Source organism: Pleurodeles waltl, chromosome 9, assembly GCF_031143425.1.
Source record: "Pleurodeles waltl isolate 20211129_DDA chromosome 9, aPleWal1.hap1.20221129, whole genome shotgun sequence".
Taxonomy (NCBI): domain Eukaryota; kingdom Metazoa; phylum Chordata; class Amphibia; order Caudata; family Salamandridae; genus Pleurodeles; species Pleurodeles waltl.
In genome coordinates, this window is record NC_090448.1 from 611,271,736 (window position 1) to 611,288,696 (window position 16,961).

Sequence of the window (16,961 nt, forward strand, 5' to 3'; positions counted from 1 at the left end):
CAACAAACACATAAGAACACTTTAAGGGGGTCATTCTGACCCTGGCGGTCATCGACCACCAGGGTCAACGACCACGGAAGCACCGCCAACAGGCTGGCGGTGCTTCCTCTGTTATTCTGACCGCGGCTGTAAAGCCGCGGTCGCCCAGCCGGGTCCGGCGGTTTCCCGTCGGATTTCCCCCGGCTGGGCTGAATCTCCATGGCGGCGCTGCTTGCAGCACCGCCATGGAGATTCTGACCCCCTTCCCGCCATCCTGTTCCTGGCGGTAAAACCCGCCAGGAACAGGATGGCGGGAACGGGTGTCGTGGGGCCCCTGGGGGCCCCTGCACTGCCCATACCACTGGCATGGCAGTGCAGGGGCCCCCTAACAGGGCCCCAGCAGGATTTTCACTGTCTGCTTTGCAGACAGTGAAAATCGCGACGGGTGCAACTGCACCCGTCGCACCCCTGCAACTCCGCCGGCTCCATTCGGAGCCGGCTTCCTCGTTGCAGGGCCTTTCCCGCTGGGCCGGCGGGCGCTCCATTGGCGGGCGCCCGCCGGCCCAGCGGGAAAGCCAGAATGGCCTCGACCGCGGAGCGGCCAAGTGGCGGTTCCCGCCTGGCGGGCGGCACCCGCCGCCCGCTGGAATCGGAATGAGGCCCTAAATATTGAATGCCTGCCCCATGTAGCGGGATAAACTCTTGCCTCACTAATTGTTGAAGCATTTACTGATCTAATAAGAAGGCTGCTACAAATGCCAAATAAGCATGGCATAACCATGCATATTTTCATAATTTCCAGTATTTTGCGTCACACTTATTATGCAAAATGCCCAAGGTTATGTATGGTATTATGCTATGTTGTGTACTTGAGATTTAGGGGGTTATTACAACTTTGGAGGAGGCATTAATCCGTCCCAAAAGTGATGGTAAAGTGACGGATATACCACCAGCCGTATTACGAGTTCCATAGGATATAATGGACTCGTAATACGGCTGTTGGTATATCCGTCACTTTACCGTCACTTTTGGGACGGATTAACACCTCCTCCAAACTTGTAATAACCCCCTTAGTGTAGGTAAAAATATTGGGTTGGGGGCATATAATACAACATAAAAGAACAAAATGGGAACAGGTGTTCATGTCTCATGCGAGTTTGCACTAGTGTTTCTTTGGCATGAAATGTGTCCTCCTGTCAATCATGTACCAGCAACGTAAATTTGCTCTAAAAAATTGACCAAAATGCCACACCAGCAGTTCCATATTTTTTTGGACTGTACATGTACTTTCTGGAAAGGAAATTATATGGATTTCACCAAGAGCTAAATTACAGACTTGGCTCAGCAGGTTACCCTCCTGGAAATGAGATTGCCTCCCAGCTGAGCCTAAGTCACTTTTCTGTGATGGTGTGCTACAATATCTCAATTGATCAACCTAGATGTAGGGCTTGACTCACAGTTTTGAATTGTTTTCATGCTGATGATTTAACTGCCCCTGTCATGCGGATCTGCCTTTTATCATCATTGCACTCCTGCACCTTGAATTTCACAACTTTGTTCTCACTCCCACACCCTCAACCCATGTTTCCACTTTCCACTGCCCCTAGATTGCAGCATTCTCAATACTTCTTACCTCCACTTCTCTTGAAACTATGGACTTCATCTAGAAATTGAAATATGGAGGACAGTTACCAAAAATTTATCGGGTCATCATCCGCCAATCCCATGGTATACCCACTTAATTTAGAGATGGGCAAATTACTTAGGTCCTTATTACGAGTCTGGCAGTCAAAAACCAGGACCACCAAACCCATTGGGAGGAGACGTCTGTGAGGCTGGTGCCCCCCCAGCCCTATTACGAGGTTTCCACAGGGGTGACCTGCAGAAACCTCCTAAATCTCAGGTTTCCGCCAGTCAGCCCAGTGGAAACAGTGCACTGGCATTGGCCTCAGCTCCTCATGGAGCTGAGGCCAATGCCTTTGCACAGAACGGACCCCGAGCACCCTCGAAATGCACAATCTGCTGGAGCAGACATTGTGCATTCCGTGGGTGCAGGGAAGGGGGGCCCTGCACTGCCCATGACATGGTAGCGGTCAGTGCAGGGGTCCCCCTATGGCCCCCAGCATTTGGTTTCCTCCAGCCTTTTCATGGTGGGTCCCCGCCATGAAAAGGCTGGTGGAAACTGGACTTGTGACTTGTGATTAGAATGGTGGTGCTGCTTTAAGCACCACCATGGCTGAGCACAAGTCAGACTGCTGCCACCCCGCCAGGAAGAATGTTCCTGGAGGTGGCTGCAGTCCTCTGTATGTCCATCCACCAGGGGCGTAATATGGCGGTCAGGGCCACCTGATGTGTGGCGGTCCCACCACCAGCATGGGTTTAGCATTCCTCGGACTGGCAAACTCCTAATAAGGCCCTTACTCCCTTACAGCAGAGCTTCAGTAGACTGTAATGTTGAAAATATTTAGCCAGGTCCGGCCCCTTTTGCTACAGAGCAGGTGGGTTTCCAGTATCGAAAGCCAACCATGCTTGTATGACAGAATATAATTAACAGTGACTTAGTAATGGTCCCTACTCCAAGCCAATGGCATCTCTAGAAATTAATGCTAGGGAGCACATATTAGGCCACAGGTAACCTGATAGGACTACCAACAAAGGCCGAATCAGCTAAACTGACTGGACCACACCCAAAAGTACATTAAAAAAGAGTGTGTGTGTGTTTAAATATATACAAAGTCAGACAAACATTTTAGGCAAATGTTATTTTGCAGGGTGAGGTAGTTAAACAAAGTGTTGTTTCTATCAAGGTGCAGAGTCTGCTTTTTTTCGGTGTCACCTTATGACATATTCAACAGCAGTGGCGGTGAAGCTAAGTGGAGGCCAGGAGAAATAGTGCTGAAGCACGGCCCCATCTGTGGCATAACAAGGGCCCGCAGACTCTGAAGTGTGGTGGGGCCCTGAGCTCCAGGTGGGCCCGTCAGCAAAGTGGCCTGAGAGTTCTTGACTGAGTCTGGAGAGGGAGCCCCTCTAGGTACTATGCTGAGGGGCCCCCTCAAGTTTCGTTATGCCACTGGGCCCCATATCATCCCTTCTAACGATGCCTGTATATTTAAGCAACAAATTTCTCTTGGTTTGGTAGCCAAAAATATATATATTTGGAGTGCAGTGGGCCCCTGCGCACTCTGCACCTCATCTTGACCTAAATATTGTGTCCTTAAGATTGTGAACAAACATATCATCCCATTGGATATAGGCGTCCTAATATTCACTCCCACAAAGAGTTATTTTTGTCTTGCAATATTTAGTCCACAATTTTCAGGTGCCAAAATTGGAGCATGGGTCTTTGATGCTCTTTCCTCCTGTTGCAAATCAAAAACAATCTTGACCAGTCACTATGAAATCTGACATTACATTTTCACAGTAAGTGCTCTTGAAGTGGCACTCGTAGCACTTTCTGTGAAAATATTTCAAATTTTTTGAACTGCCCTGTGAAAAATTGTATTGTAATTTTCTTAGCTCCTATATTGATGGAAGGCTCTTATGCTATGTTTTTAAAAAAAATACATTTGCACTACAAATTCAAATATTTTACAAGATGATTGCTTTCTCTCCACTGCATAAGTCCCACGTTTGATGTTCACGTTCAGCATTCTGATGCCCCAAGCTGTCTGTTTTGCACTAAACTAAAACAAAATGTTATATTATGTTTTCCTTCAGCTGGTTTTACTTGTTTGGATAAGGCAGCTAGTAAGTCAGATTTATCATTATTTCACATAGGGCAGTAAGCCACCTTGCTGCGGTGTGTGAAAGGACAGGAAGGGCAGGAGTGCACCATGTTTAAGATTATTTGGTGCGTTCCTGTCCTGTCCTTGAGCTGGCTCCCTTTTGACTGCCTAGTGCCAATGCAGGGACTCTTGTGCAGTGGTGTAGGATTGTTTTTGTGCAGAAAGGGATACCTTCTTGCACATAACAATCCTCAGAAACACTTGCACCTTTCCATGTGTGCTGCAGATTGCAGCACACATAGAAAGAGGAAAAAACAAAGGGAGAGGTGTAGCATTTTGATGCATTCCCAGGTCTGCCACGAATGGTAAATCTAGGAATGCACCAATATCCATGGGTGGATGTGTGGGAACATACACGTTGTATCCATGGAACGCTTCCCTAGGTCAGAGTAATGCAAGGCACTGATTTGCGCTGAGCTGCATTGCATTACTCTAGATTTAGCAAGCCATGCAGGGCCATGCAAGTTGACCCTGCGTGGCTTGATAAATGTGACTTAGTAGCTGTGTCGCCCTTGCACCCCCTTGCGTGGCTCAAGGGCGACACAACTCAATGCTAAATATGTCCCTGTGTCACTAGGTTAATAAGGTTTCATGAGATGGTACCTTCCAATCTGGGAATAGGCTCGCACCTCCTTATTACACATCTACAAATAAATTAGCAGTTCAGGATTCACTTGTTCCTTTCACCCCCTTCCCATGTGTAACCCTGAGCAAATAAACTCCAATCTTTCCGGATATGTTAGTTCACTATTCTCTCAGCCCAGGGTTAGCTCATGCAGATACCTGGCAGGCCAGGCACCCTCCTGAGGCAGAACACACTACCGGCACCCACACAAACCTCGAGCCTCTAATGACTATCGACCACCAACGGAAACAGAGAAATTATCGCACAAATATTTTCCAGCAGCAAACTCTTTAGTGGGTTTGTCATCCCATTACTCAAAAGTAAGCTCTGCTGTTCCTGTATTGTTTCTGGAAATGCTCTGGAATTTGTTGTGCATGACTAAGGCCTGAATAGTTCACGACTGATTACAGAAGTTGCACTAAGTACACGTTTGTCCTTTTTTTCCTGTTCAAAATTCATGTTGATATCCATAGTGGAGATGAGAGCTGAAAGGAAGTTAAGAAAAGTACTGTAGCAAGAAAGAAATTTGGCTCATTACACGTACTTATTTTTAATTGGTGTCATACTTCTCATAGGCAGACTGGGCACAGAGCATCAATCCCTTGCAGTGCGAAATAATGGCCGAATTGCATAAACTGTACTTCAGTAGGGATTCCATCTGGCACCATTGTATAATAATATATATATTTTTTGTAAATCACTTTCTAAGTGCTTCAAATTAATTACCCAATTTAATGTTTCTCAATTTACCATCCCCAAAAAGATGGTACGCGGGATCTGCCTTGCCAAAAGTCAAACCTTTCTACAGCAGACAAACTCATATGGGGGAGAACATTAAACTCACTGAGCCATCATAAGGATGTACTTAATGATTACAATTACAAAAGTATCTTCGAAATTGGGATAGTGACAAAATGAGAATATCACAAGTTGTCCGTTTTGAAATTTGGTGGTAGTAAGACACAGGCCAAAGTTACATGTGGCCCAGTGACCCCAATGAAGGTGGTTTCAAGATCCCCTCCTCACCATTACAAGTCTCATGTGGAAAACATTGGTCCTGGATTGGATGAGGGAGTAATTCAGCCATCAGAATTACAAATGCTCCAGGTATAGGTCATTTCAGAAGGAGGTATTCCCCTGCCAATTTCCATTCCACAGATAATGGGCTCATAAGAGTTAATCCATGAGGAAGAGCATTGGATGAGGAAGTGTTTGGAAAGACACCTGCAGAATACAAGAAACTGAAAAAGAATGATAATAGAACAAAGATATGAAATGTTAACTGTCACTGGCCACTAGTTAGCACTGCCTATCGGTAAGCCAAAACTAGGCATTTATCTGCTGAACCGGTTCTGAAGCATCTTTTGCCTCTGGTTGCTTTAGTACATTCTTCTGACTGGTTGGCATTCGAAGGCTACAGCTCCCAGGGTGCACACATATAGGGTTCAGATGAACCCATAAACATCTCATTGCCACTCTGAGAACTCTAATCCTAGGGTAACCACCTTCCTCAACGTCAATAGTGCACTGTTTCCAGTCCTAGATTATTGTAGATACTGCATTCTGGGTGTCGTAGTTTCGTTTCACTTCCAATTAACTAGTTAGTCGAACACACCTAAGATTAAAGATGCGTAGGAGGAACGTTGAGGGCTGGGCACAGTGCCCGTAATGACCTCAAGTGAAGTGATCGCCCTCTGCAATCCATCTTGCATTGATGCCTGAATCTGATGCCACTTATCCTTCCTCAGCTGACAAGAACAGCAGTACAGTACTGTACCCCTGGTGTAGGTTTTTTTGCACCTCCAGTGAAACTGCTTCTTCTTGCATTTTCCAAGGCTGTGCATCACAGCTAGGGATGTCAGAAATTGCATTTTTTCTCTTTGCGAAATTTTGTGGAGATTATGCAACAGTATTCAAAATTTTGCAAAATATACATAGCCAGTATCTCATGTCAAAATTGGATGCAATGTTTTGCAAACTGGTACAAAGCACTATTTGCGTTACTTTTATGCCTACTCTCTGTGTTACTTTCAAGTGAAAAAAGAGTTTTGCACTAGAAAGTAAATACTTTAACAACACTTTACTAGTGGAGTAACTTTTTGAGAATTTGCACTTGCATAAAGTGTTCATAAATAAGCTCCTAAATTTAAGTCAGCTTCTCTATTATGAAGTTCTGTTTGCTGCAGTAATAATTGTTCTTCTCCTGGAGGTCTCTTATGTTACACTTTGTGGCATACCTTGACTTTGCTAATGCCATAAGCAAGCCTTTCATTTAGCACTGATAGCTGGAATTTCAATCAGGCCTTCTATGTCTCTTCCATTGCCCGCCTACTCTTTACTTCTGGTGTGTTCTTTGCTTATTAAGCAGTGATCATTAGGAACACTTGGATAATTTCAGTATTAAAGGCACAATATATAATTGTGTCTATTTGGAGCACTCCTCTACACTGGAAAAATATTTTCTGCCCTTATGTGTTATTTTGGTGGCACCATTAGTTTATGGCCTGAGGCTAATGCTTGGGCCTACCTCTTGGCTGCACCTGCCTTATTAGGCATTGTATTTTGAATATCTTTTAAATCCTAATGTCGCATGTCCTTCACGGTCTTGTCTCAGATGTTCACTTCAGAATCTCCTCTGTAAGGAGTAAAAGTACAGGTCAATACAATTACAGAAGTTATTGCAAAATTACAAAATAAACTTTACACAAAGGAGTTTGGGACTCCCTAGTTACCCTGGGAATTGCTGGGACCACTGTGTGTGTGTCCTTTGGTAGAGCTCAGGTTTTGTTAATGTAGTAATCAGTACTATATTAAAATAAATTATACTTAATTCATGGGCCCAAAGTTTTTGTTTTAAGCCCATCACAGTGTGATAAATAATTTAAAATACCTCTGAATTTGCCTTGTAAGTTAAATAAATAATAAAAAAAAGGAAAGAGACGGGGTCCGAGATGTAGAGAATAATCGGGATTTATTCAATAACTCGAGTTAAGGGAGAGCTCCTTCACCAAGCGGGTTAGGGAGTAGTCTGTCTTACTTCGCGCAGCATAGAGCTTTTACACATTTTTCTACTACATGAAAACAAATGGCAGAGGTTCAATCATTTTCCACTAGTTAGGTATAAAAACATTTGTATGCCTCAGGGGAGAGGAGTGGGAGATTGCTTACAAACAAAAATGTGCAAACAGCTGAAGCGTATAATAGTGTGTAGTAAATGGCAGGTATGACCTTGTTCCAATTGCAGGTTATTCCGTGGAAATTAGTTTTTCTCAAAATTTGCTTAACCGCAGGTATGTGGCCGGTCTGGTATTCGGCCTTAGGCATATTACACGATGTAGCTGCTTTCAAGCTGCATCTTTTTCTGCCTATTTCCTCTGCGACGGGGTGTTTAGAACACTCACAAAATGGATGCCATATTCAATATGGTTGTCCTGATGTCAAATGAACAGTGGTTGCACGAAGGGTGAGAAACTATTTTTCCACATTCCCTCCTTGCACCAGAGTGCAACCATTGTCCTCTATCTCGATGGCCATAAGATCATCAATATGATCTTGGAGCATAATCTTAACATTTTCTTTTTTCTGGATGTGTGATTTAGGAATGCACATGGTAGCACACAATCCACAGAGTGGCGGGCCGCAATGGATGCACAGGCAGCATCCCATTAATGTAAACAATGCTATGCCAATAGCAGAAATCAATTTCCAGCCCCATGTGGAGACTAGTCCCCAAAACCATCCTGACCAGGTCCAGTTGCCAGGATCCTGGTGTAAGCTGGACGCAATTTTGTGCAATCTAGAAATAGCCTCATAGACAGAGGGGGCATTATCAGGTATGAAAACACAGCAGCTCGACCCAATAATTTTACATGCTCCGCCCCTCTCTGCTAGTATGACATCAAGAACAAGACGATTTTGAAGCGCTACCATTCTGATAGCGGATTGTTCCTGTGTCAAATTTCCCAGAGCGGCTATAGTCTGATTTACAACTGCTTCTACTGTTCGAGTAAGCCTACGGATAAGCTTACTATTCTGAATCGGTCCAATAAAGAAGAAGAAACCTCTATTGAAGTCTGTATACTGTTCCAGGGTAGTCTCTGTTTGGTCTATCCCCGAAGTATCTATAGATCTCTTATGCCTCTCATTAGGGAGTAGGCGATCCTTATGATACATCGGCGGGGCAAGGAAAACGGGAGGCAATAGGAAAGATATATAGCATCTTCCTCCCCATCCGAGGGGAAGACGTATATAGGCTATCTCTCCACAGACAAAATATATATGTCTAGACGCTGGAAACGTTGATTGGCCTTTATCCTCGAAACTCACAGTAATATTACATTCACTGTGTCCTACCTGGATTATACCAGTCTTCTGGACACACAGCTGTCCTTTCATTTTGGAAACAGATATGGAGGTTGATCCGCCTTTCTTTTTAGGCTTGGTATTTACTAATTTGGAAGACCAATACTCCTGTTTGTACTCTTCACTTTCGAATATAGTCCCCTTAGCCTGTGGTATTCCATTATCATCGGGATAACAGACTTGATTAAGGATGGTATTCAGATCTCCCTATGGCCACCCATTCTTACATATCCGAGCATCTCCTTCAGGGCATGCGGAATTGGAGGTATTGTACGCTGTTATTAAGGCAAACCAAGCCTCACAGGTACCATTATATGAAAATGGAAAAGGTACCAGTGGCATCCCTCCGTCATTCTGATGAGGGGGAATCTGTCTGCATATCCAGCAATCGGTAGTATTGGCAACCTGGTGAGTATAGTGTAACATCCGTACAAAGGAGTTATTTTGCATAGCTAATCTGTGGGACCGTTCATGAGGTGTAAGATCATAATAGGTATGTTCTTGTGTACTGTTGGGTGGGAATATAGGGGGTTGACTAGATGGAAAAATTAAATGTAAAACCCAACCTAAACACATTGCTGCTGCCAGAAACAACATTAACACCATTATACAAAAATTTCTTTCCGCACACATTTTCTTTCTGTATTTGTCTCTCAACATCTTCTGCTTCACTGTCTCCGTCGTCATTTTTGTCAGGTACACTTCTCAGAGCCCCTGCCGTTTCACCAACAAGTAGAGTTTGTTTGGACTTAATTGACCTGGGCTCGAGTAGATGACCTGAGTTTAGATCTATAAGTCTGCTGGAGACTTTCTTCTGTGGGTAATGTCAATTGTTCTGCGTTCTGTTGTGTCTGAAGTGGCGATGTCTGTCCACTTTTTTCCTTGGGAAAATGTTTCTTACAGTGACTGGCATGGAGCCACCTCTGAACCTGGTTCTCCAACCTAGGGTCACCATCCTGAGGTTGGACAACTGCCTGGTACACCAGGGCTTTCTGGGGGGCACACCTACCCCCCACCAGGTCAGAGGTTAACCTCTGAACCTGGATATCCAACCCAGAGTCACCACCCTGAGGTTGAACCATTGCCTGGCAGGCCAGGACTTTCAGGGAGGCACACCTACCTCCCACCAGGTCAGAGTTTAACCTCTGAGCCTGGTTCTCCAACCCAGGGTCACCACCCTGAGGTTGAACCATTGCCTGGTATACCAGGACTTTCTGGGGGGCACACCTACCCCCCACCAGGTCAGAGTTTGACCTCTGAACCTGGTTAGCCAACCCAGAGTCACCACCCTGAGGTTGGGCAATTGCCTGGCACCCCAGGACTTTCTGGGAGGCACACCTACCTCCCACCAGGTCAGAGTTTAACCTCTGAACCTGGCCATCCAACCCAGAGTCGACACCCTGAGGTTGGACAACTGCCTGGCACGCCAGGAATTTCTGGGGGGCACACCTACCCCCCACCAGGTCAGAGTTTAACCTCTGAACCTGACCATCCAACCCAGAGTCAACACCCTGAGGTTGGACAATCGCCTGGCACAGCAGGACTTCTTGGGAGGCACACCTACCTCCCACCCGGTCAGAGTTTGACCTCTTCACCTGGTAAGCCAACCCAGAGTCACCAACCTGAGGTTGAGCCATTGCCTGGCATTCCAGGACTTTCTGGGGGGCACATCTACCCCCCACCAGGTCAAAGTTTAACCTCTGAACCCGGTTATCCAACCCAGAGTCACCACCCTGAGGTTGAATCTTTGCCTGGCATGCCAGGACTTCCTGGGGGGCACTCTCACCCCCCACAAGGGACACGCCGTCCCCAAGGGCCACACAAGAGTCTGGTTGGCGCAGGTCTCCCGACCTCTGCCCATCCGGCAGCGTCGGGGTTTCCCCCAAACCAGAAACGGTCTCACCTGGGTCATTCCTGGGGGGCTCTGCTCTCAGAGCTGACCCCTGACTTTCAAGATCCTCCACTGGGGTCTGCCACCCCCTCTCAACCCTATGTCTGGACTTCTGCACCCCCTCACTAGGAGTGGTACTGCCAGACACCAGAACTGTTGGGATGCTGTCTACAGTCATCCCCCCAAGTTCTTCTGACACTGCGGGGCTTCCCTCAAAAGGTGGCCCTACGGTACAGGTTAGGCTCTGAGACCTACCTGGGACACTACAATCCTCTCCCACCTCACTTGGTCGGGAACCACCTAGACCACTCCCTTCAGGAGCACCCCCAAATGCCTCTTCAGACTCTCTGGTACTCACCCAAAAGTCTGCCTCCACTGTAAGTTCCCTGGGGTCAGAGAACTCACACTCCACCTGGTGTTGGCGTAGCTCTGGAAAATAAGGACCAGACATATGCTCTCCAGCAATTACATCACTCTGCCCTTCACATGTATTAACCACAGTACCCTTCACCCAACCACCCAGTAACTCAACCTTGGAAAAGCACTCTACTTCACCCTCCTGAGACTGGTGAGACAGTATCTGTCTGTCCCTGACACTCAACCCAAACTCTTCTGGGATGTCTCTACACTCTATATCCAGGACGTCCACCAGGGGGGAACCCTTTTCTCTGTCACTCTCTGCTAGAGTCAGTAAAGTGTCCCTCCCCCCAGTAGGAATATGACTCCCTGTGCCAGTTCCCCAATCCTTCTCAGGGACCCTGTGCATAACAGGAACTACCTCATACTCTTGAACCACCTGGGGTGTGTCAACTCCCTTCTTCAAGTTGGGCACCACATCTCTGGGCTTGTGCCCTTCTTCAGCAGTACTGGATGCAAGATTTTTGCTGCCACCATCTGAACTGGACTCAGCCCTTCCGGCCTCCAGTTTCAGCTCTTTACAGCTCAGCTCCTGAGCTGCAATCTTTTCTTCTTCCAGGGCTAAGAGACTTGTTGCCTCAGCCCTTTCAAGAAACTCATCTAGTTCTTCCACCCACCGCTCTCGAGCTCGGAGCCATTCTGCTCTCACTGGATCTCTTTCCTCATCTGAGTCGTCATCCTCCTCATTTGAGTAGTCCCCCTCCTCATCTGAGGGGTATTTAGTCATTTGGTTTTTTTCTGCCTCTCTCTCTGCCCAGACTACGTAGGCATGTAGCATTTCCATCTTAGTAGATTTCCTTGATACAGGAAGGCCCCATTTTCTGCAAAGCCTCCTTAAGTCAGCCTTAGTGAGGTGGTCAGTAGGCACAAAGAATGAGTAGGTAAGCAATCCCATTCTGATAAGATCTTACTAGCAAAAACCAAAATCCAAAGTCCAAAATATCAATAGTATATCCAGGAGGACATCAGAGAACCAAAAGCCAAAAAAGATGAAAAATCAAGTTAACCTTCAACTGTGGGTAGGTAGTGAAATACTTAGCTACTGTATGTCACTGTACAAACACAAGTCCTATCCTCACCGCTGATCACCAATGTTAGAAATGGGGTTTTTGGTTGGCAGTCAGGTTGCCCTCTGTCCAAGCAAAAACCCTCACTCTAGTCAGGGTAAGTCACACACAATCCAAAATCAGCCTGTGCTCACCCTCCGGTAGCTTGGCACGAGCAGTCAGGCTTAACTTAGAAGGCAATGTGTAAAGCATTTGTGCAATAAATCATACAACACCATAGTATAACACCACAAAAATACACCACACAGTGTTTAGAAAAATATATAATATTTATCTGGGTATCTTCAGGTCAAAACGATCAAAGTTGCAATATGAATTTGTAAAGATATCACTGAAAAGTGATATAAAGGCCCTCATTCTGACCCTGGCGGTCTTTGACCGCCAGGGCGGAGGACCGCGGGAGCACCGCCGACAAGCCGGCGGTGCTTCATTGGGGATTCCGACCGCGGCGGTAAAGCCGCGGTCGGACCGGCACCACTGGCGGGGTCCCGCCAGTGTACCGCGGCCCCATTGAATCCTCCGCGGCGGCGCAGCTTGCTGCACCGCCGCGGGGATTCTGACCCCCCCTACCGCCATCCAGATCCCGGCGGTCGGACCGCCGAGATCCGGATGGCGGTAGGGGGGGGTCGCGGGGCCCCTGGGGGCCCCTGCAGTGCCCATGCCACTGGCATGGGCATTGCAGGGGCCCCCGTAAGAGGGCCCCTACATGTATTTCACTGTCTGCTGCGCAGACAGTGAAATACGCGACGGGTGCAACTGCACCCGTCGCACAGCTTCCACTCCGCCGGCTCGATTCCGAGCCGGCTTCATTGTGGAAGCCTCTTTCCCGCTGGGCTGGCTGGCGGTCTGAACGAGACCGCCCGCCAGCCCAGCGGGAAAGTCAGAATTACCGCCGCGGTCTTTCGACCGCGGAACGGTAACCTGACGGCGGGACTTTGGCGGGCGGCCTCCGCCGCCCGCCAAGGTCAGAATGAGGGCCAAAGTGTCTTAAGTCTTTAAAAAGCAATAAAGTGTCTTTCAAGCACAGAGTACCTGGTTTCTGGTGGGAAATCTCCTCAGAGGGCCACAGGAGAAGAGATGCGTGGACAAAGGAGTGTGTGCGTCGATTTCTCCTCAGCACACACAGACTTGCGTCGTTCTTTTCCACGCGGGGAAGTCGGGCGTCGTTTTCCGGCGCGCAGACAGTCTCTTTTTGTGGATCGCGGGGATTACCAGATGTCCCGGGTCTGTGCGTGGATTCTCCTGCTTATTTTCCGGCTGCGCGTCGTTCTGCGGGGCTGCGCGTCGAAGTTTCGATCTCACGGTAGGCGTCGCGTCGATTTCTCCTTGGAAGTCGGGCGGCGTTGTCCTTGCGAGGCCGTGCGTCAAAATTTTGGTCTCACGGCAGGCGTCGCGTCGATTTCTACTTGGAAGTCGGGCGGCGTTGTCATTGCGAGGCCGTGCGTCAAAGTTTTGCACTCACGGTAGGCGTCGCGTTGATTTCTCCTGGAAAGTCGGGCGGCTTTGTCCTTGCGAGGTTGTGCGTCGAAGTCTCGATCGTCCCGAGGGCGTCGCGTCGATCAGCGTCGGTGTGCGGCGTTTTTCTCGCCGCGAAACAAGCTGTGCGTCAAAATTTTCGCGCACAGAGCGTCCAAGTGAAAGGAAGAAGTCTTTTTGGTCCTGAGACTTCAAAGAACAGGAGGCAAGCTCTATCCAAGCCCTTGGAGAGCACTTTCACAGCCAGACAAGAGTTCAGCAAGGCAGCAGGGCAACAGCAAGACAGCAGTCCTTTGTAGAAAGCAGACAGGTGAGTCCTTTGAGCAGCCAGGCAGTTCTTCTTGGCAGGATGTAGTTTCTGGTTCAGGTTTCTTCTCCAGCAAGTGTCTGATGAGGTAGGGCAGAGGCCCTGTTTTATACTAAGTTGTGCCTTTGAAGTGGGGGTGACTTCAAAGAGTGTCTAAGAAATGCACCAAGCCCCCTTTCAGTTCAATCCTGTCTGCCAGAGTCCCAGTAGGGGGTGTGGCAGTCCTTTGTGTGAGGGCAGGCCCTCCACCCTCCCAGCCCAGGAAGACCCATTCAAAATGCAGATGTATGCAAGTGAGGCTGAGTACCCTGTGTTTGGGGTGTGTCTGAGTGAATGCACAAGGAGCTGTCAACTAAACCTAGCCAGACGTGGATTGAAGGGCACAACAAGTTTTTAGTGCAAAGAAATGCTCACTTTCTAAAAGTGGCATTTCTAGAATAGTAATATTAAATCCGACTTCACCAGTCAGCAGGATTTTATATTACCATTCTGGCCATACTAAATATGACCTTCCTGTTCCTTTCAGATCAGCAGCTGCCACTTCAACAGTGTATGAGGGCAGCCCCAATGTTAGCCTATGAAGGGAGCAGGCCTCACAGTAGTGTAAAAACGAATTTAGGAGTTTTACACTACCAGGACATATAACTACCCAGGTACATGTCCTGCCTTTTACCTACACCGCACCCTGCTCTAGGGGTTACCTAGGGCACACATTAGGGATGACTTATATGTAGAAAAAGGGGAGTTCTAGGCTTGGCAAGTACTTTTAAATGCCAAGTCGAAGTGGCAGTGAAACTGCACACACAGTCCTTGCAATGGCAGGCCTGAGACAAGGTTAAGGGGCTACTGAGGTGGGTGGCACAACCAGTGCTGGAGGCCCACTAGTAGCATTTAATCTACATGCCCTAGGCACATGTAGTGCACTCTACTAGGGACTTACAGGTAAATTAAATAGTCAATCATGGATAAACCAATCAATAGTACAATTTACACAGAGAGCATATGCACTTTAGCACTGGTTAGCAGTGGTAAAGTGCTCAGAGGTCAAAAGCCAACAACAACAGGTCAGAAAAAATAGGAGGAAGGAGGCAAAAAGTTTGGGGATGTCCCTGTCAAAAAGCCAGGTCCAACAGAGCCATCCCTTACGACCTTCGACTTTTACAGCTGTCCTGGTAACCAGTAGAACGAGCTTCAGTTCCTTCCATCGAGGCTCAAGAGGTGTTGTTCGATCAAAATTGCGAATATAAACCCAATCGCCTGGTTTGATCTGGTGCTCTTTGGGCTCAGTATTATCAGGAAATGCGGCTGCAACCTGCGAACGACAAGAATGAAGTGCAGACATCAAGGAAGCCAGGTAATCAGTCAGTACAGGTATTTCAATATCTGTTATAGACTTAGCTCGAGGTATTCCCCATATGTTAGGTGGTCTTCCAAAAACTATCTCGTATGGAGCTAATCCTATCCTGGAATGGGGAACCATTCTCATATAGAACAGTGCTACAGGTAAAACAGTTATCCAATCAATTTTCTTATCTGCACATATTTTTGACAATTTGTTTTTTAAAATCTGGTTATGTTGCTCAACCAGGCCTGCTGCCTGTGGATGACGCACACAGTGAAATTTCCACTGGTATCCCAACAAGAGCGATATCTTTTTCATTAATTCAGACGAGAATGGTTGACCATTATCAGAATATATAACTCGGGGCAGACCGAACCTAGGGAAATACTCCTTAATCAATTGTTTAGCTGTAGTGCTGGCAGTATAGTCAGGTACAGGATAAGCTTCGGTCCATCGTGTTAATGTACATACTACTACGAGTACATACTTCTGTCCTCTGCACCTTTCCATTTGTATATAGTCCATCTGTATAACTTCAAAAGGGTGTTCAGGAGGATGAAATCCTCCTGCCCCTACTGTTGTGCCTTTTCCAACATTATACTGACAACATATCATACATGTTTGGACTCTTTGTTTGGCTGCTGCCCTAAGATGTTTATTGTCCCATATATGTTGTATTGCGTCTAGCATAGCTTTTTCCCCAAGGTGGGCTGGTCCATGTATTGTATCTATAATAATCTGCACCATGGCATCGGGAAGATACCAGACTGCTTTATGTGATGTCATCCATCCTTGATCAGTTAGTATCCCTCCTTCCTCTTTCCATTTTTCTTTTTCCTCATTTGTGGCGTGACTCTGTATGTCTTGGATATCCATAGTTATATCTCGTGTGACCTGCATATGCATAAAATCGGGACCGTGATGCAGCGTACTCTCTACGTCTTTCTGTGTCATGTCTTGAGCTGTTTGATCTGCTAATGCATTTCCTAATATAACATGATCTGTCCCCTTTGTGTGTGCTTTGCATTTTATTATAGCTATTTGTTCTGGTAGATGTATATCATCTAACAATTGTGTTATCAAGTCTGCATGTTGTATTTTTGATCCATGCGATGTCATGAATCCTCTTTCCCTCCATAATGTTCCAAAATTGTGTACTACTCCGAAAGCGTACTGTGAATCAGTATAAATATTTATTTATTTTCCTTTTCCCAATCGACAGGCCCTGCTCAATGCTATCAACTCGGCCGCTTGTGCTGAGAGAATGGGTATCTGTTTGCTTTCTAAAATTTGAGTATTTGTGGTAACAGCATAGGCGGCCCTTATCTCCCCCTTTTCTGTTCTTTTACAGGAACCATCCACGTAAATATTTTCTTCTGCATCTGGTAATGGAGTGTCTTTTAAATCTGTTTGTGGTTTTGTCACTTGTTCAATCACTTCCATACAATCATGTACCTCATCTATGTTCTCGTGAATGGGTAAGAGTGTGGCAGGGTTCAGGGTATTGCATCTTAAGATCTGTATGTGAGGTTGAAAAAGTGTCAGTTCATACCCTGACAGTCTTGCTATTGTTAGATGTTGTGTCTGTGTTCTGTTAAGTAATAGTTCTACTGCATGAGGAACTCGTACTATCAAAGGGTGTCCGAATACTGTAGCATCGCTTTGTCTAATAGCTTGAGCTGTTGCTGCTACAGCCTTCAGGCATGCGGG

General features: G+C 46.7%; 1 protein-coding gene across 6 annotated transcripts in view; it reads left to right on the top strand.

Annotated features, from left to right (window-relative positions):
- LOC138259714 (leucine-rich repeat and fibronectin type III domain-containing protein 1-like protein) overlaps positions 1–16,961 on the top strand; it is a 3,031,897-nt gene that overhangs the window by 1,725,577 nt on the left and 1,289,359 nt on the right. The window lies entirely within an intron of this gene.